This window comes from Vicia villosa, linkage group LG6, assembly GCF_029867415.1.
Source record: "Vicia villosa cultivar HV-30 ecotype Madison, WI linkage group LG6, Vvil1.0, whole genome shotgun sequence".
Lineage (NCBI taxonomy): Eukaryota > Viridiplantae > Streptophyta > Magnoliopsida > Fabales > Fabaceae > Vicia > Vicia villosa.
Genome location: NC_081185.1, coordinates 74,844,187 through 74,848,240, shown reverse-complemented (window position 1 = coordinate 74,848,240; position 4,054 = coordinate 74,844,187).

Genomic DNA, 4,054 nt, shown 5'->3' with positions numbered 1-4,054 from the left:
CTTTTTGGTGTGTGTTATGTGAAAACTTTGAGCATGTGAAGTGTGCCTAATATCATGGGAGTGGCCATACTTGAACTGATCATACAATGGCTTGTATGTGATTTTCATTTCATCAACAGGTTCAAGTTTGTATGGGGTTTCACCCTCAAAACCAATGCCAACTCTTTTGTTTCCAGACACAGCATATATCATAGAAGCTAGCTGACTTCTGCCAATACTTCTGGATAAGAACTTCCTGAAACTTAAATCATATTCTTTCAGAGTATGGTTTAGACTAGGAGTGGATTTTTCTGAATCAGAAGGGGATCCAACATCATTGGATAATTTTAAAAGTTTTTCTTTTAATTCAGAATTCTCCAACTCAAGCTTCTTTGTTTCAAATTCAAATTGCTTTTTCAGCTTTTTGTATTTGAGACTAATCTGAGACTTGAGTTCCAGAAGTTCAGTTAGACCGGAAACTAACTCATCTCTAGTAAGTTCAGAAAATACCTCTTCAGAATCTGATTCTGATGTAGATTCTGATCCGTCATCTTCTGTCGCCATCAGCGCACAGTTGGCCTGCTCATCTTCTGAATCATCTTCTGACTCATCCCAGGTTGCCATAAGACCTTTCTTCTTATGAAACTTTTTCTTGGGACTTTCCTTCTAAAGATTTGGACATTCATTCTTGTAGTGTCCAGGCTCATTGCATTCATAGCACATGACCTTCTTCTTGTCAAATCTTCTTTCATCAGAAGATTCTCCACGTTCAAATTTCCTTGAACTTTTGAAGCCTCTGAACTTCCTTTGCTTGGTCTTCCAGAGTTGATTTAGCCTTCTGGAGATCAGGGACAGTTCATCTTCTTCTTCAGATTCTGATTCTTCAGGATCTTCTTCTCTAGCCTGAAAAGCGTTAGTGCATTTCTTGATATTGGATTTTAATGCAATAGACTTACCTTTCTTTTGAGGCTCATTTGCGTCCAGCTCTATTTCATGACTTCTCAAGGCGCTGATAAGCTCTTCCAGAGAAACTTCATTCAGATTCTTTGCAATCTTGAATGCAGTCACCATAGGACCCCATCTTCTGGGTAAGCTTCTGATGATCTTCTTTACGTGATCAGCCTTGGTGTATCCCTTGTCAAGAACTCTCAATCCAGCAGTAAGAGTTTGAAATCTTGAAAACATCTTTTCAATGTCTTCATCATCCTCCATCTTGAAGGCTTCATACTTCTGGATTAAAGCTAGAGCTTTAGTCTCCTTGACTTGAGCATTTCCTTCATGAGTCATTTTCAAGGACTCATATATGTCATAGGCCGTTTCCCTGTTAGATATCTTCTCATACTCAGCATGAGAGATAGCATTCAGCAAAACAGTTCTACATTTATGATGATTCCTGAAAAGCTTCTTCTGATCATCATTCATTTCTTGCCTTGACAGCTTTACGCCACTGGCATTTACTGGATGTTTGTAACCATCCATCAGAAGATCCCATAGATCACCATCTAGACCCAGAAAGTAACTTTCCAGTTTATCTTTCCAGTATTCAAAGTTTTCACCATCAAATACCGGCGGTCTAGTATAACCATTGTTACCGTTGTATTGCTCAGCAGAGCCAGATGTAGATGCAGGTGTAGGTGTAGACTTTTCACTTTCATCAACCATCTTTTACTGAAGCGTTTTTCTCTTCCTGAATCTTTTCTAAACACGGTTAAGTGCTTGCACCTTAGAACCGGCGCTCTGATGCCAATTGAAGGATAGAAAAACACTTAGAAAGGGGGGGGATTGAATAAGTGTGACTTTAAATCTTGGACGATAAAAATAAATTGCTCAATTATTTTTATCCTGGTTCGCTGTTAACGAAGCTACTCCAGTCCACCCCCGCAGAGATGATTTACCTCAACCTGAGGATTTAATCCACTAATCGCACGGATTACAATGGTTTTCCACTTAGTCCGCAACTAAGTCTTCCAGAGTCTTCTGATCACACACTGATCACTCCAGGAACAACTGCTTAGATACCCTCTAAGACTTTTCTAGAGTCTACTGATCAACACGATCACTCTAGGCTTAGTTCACTCCTAAGACTTCCCTAGAGTATTCTGATCAACACGATCACTCTAGTTCCTTACAACTTAATGTAATTCTAAGAGTATTACAAATGCTTCTTAAAAGCGATAATCACAATTGTGATATTTCTCTTAATCGTTTAAGCTTAATCTCACTAATATATTACAACAGCAATGTAGTGAGCTTTGATGAAGATGAAGATTCTGAGTTTAGATTTGAACAGCGTTTCAGCAAGTTTGATATAAGTTGTTTTGGTGCAGAATCGTTAACCTTGCTTCTCATCAGAACTTCATATTTATAGGCGTTGAGAAGATGACCGTTGAGTGCATTTAATGCTTTGCGTGTTCCGTACAGCATTGCATTTAATGTTATACGCTTTTGTCAACTACCTCGAGCCTTGTTCACGCTGTGTCTACTGACGTTGCCTTTAGTAGCTTTAACGTTCCTTTTGTCAGTCAGCGTAGTCTGCCACGTGTACTTCCTTCTGATCTGATGTTTGTGAATACAACGTTTGAATATCATCAGAGTCAAACAGCTTGGTGCATAGCATCTTCTGATCTTCTGACCTTGAAGTGCTTCTGAGCGTGATACCATCTTCTGATCTTCAGTGCTTCTGATCTCATGTTCTTCTGATGCTTCCATAGACCCATGTTCTGATTCTGCTTCGACCATCTTCTGATGTCTTGCCAGACCATGTTCTGATGTTGCATGCTGAACCATTTGAGACACAACTTCTGAGCGCTGAATTATGCGTACTCTTTATATATATTTCCTGGAAGGAAAATTGCATTGGATTAGAGTACCATATTATCTTAAGCAAAATTCATATTATTGTTATCATCAAAACTAAGATAATTGATAAGAACAAATCTTGTTCTAACATGAGTATCTTCTGAAATGAGATTGGATTAGTCTTTTATAAGAAGTTCTGATTGTAATCAATTAGAAGTAGTGATTCTGTTATTACTAACGTTTCATTGTCTAAGTTGACTCAGAATCTCTTTAAAAGTAAAACAGCTGTAACTGGCTATCCAGATGGTAAACACGTGTTCACTATTTCTGGACAAGCGTGCGTGCAGTTGAGGGGACGCCTACTTAGGTAACTGTCCTAATCACTTTTTTTGTCATTATTATCTCTCCTCACGTCATGTAACATTAAATGCTATCCATCATTTCCTTTTATTTCTTTTTCTTTTAATACTCTTCAAACGTTTCTTTTCCCTCTTATATTTCTCTCTCTTGCATTCAGTTTCCTTTTCGCTCTCTCTCTCTCTCTTTGCATTCATATCATAAACCCTAGCAGTTTTCACTATCTGCAACTTCATCATGAATCCCTCGTCAAGTTCTGCAAATCAAGAAACTGATCGTAAACAAAAGAGAAAGGCAACTGATGAACCAGAAAACAAACCAAAAAGAGTAAGGATCACCTATGACCCTCTCAAGGTGAATCCCTTTGAAGCTATGATGTCTGGAAACTACTCTAGACGTGTGTATCAACCCCTTGATGGTATCCCTCAATCACCTCCCTCTTCACAGACTTCCACCACCTCTTCCTCTTCTTTCACCTCTCTGGAACCACCATCATCACCATCTGATATCCTTTCTCCTGCAACCCATCCCACAGATATCTCCTCATCTCTCTCACACCCTTTTCCCACCAGAACACCTAACCCCTCCAGTTTTGTGTTTCCTGACTCCAGATTCACTGTCAACCCTCCAACACCTACCACTCATTCTTTTCTAGAGCTTTTACACTCAGATGTAAATAGCTTGTTGGAGATTCTGGGTGCTGCTCACCTTAATCATCTGGATGAGTATGCTACCTGCAGCCTCTGGGAAGCCTTTCGCCAGGATTTTCTGGTTAGGGCTACGGATGTCCAGAGAATGATCATGACTGAAGCACCTGGGGCTCGTGGTCGTCTCTTGGAAGTTGGTGAAAGTAGCTATCACCATCTCATCAGGAACAGAAGAGTTCTTGAAGAGAGGATACCTGCAGATGAGATGGTAG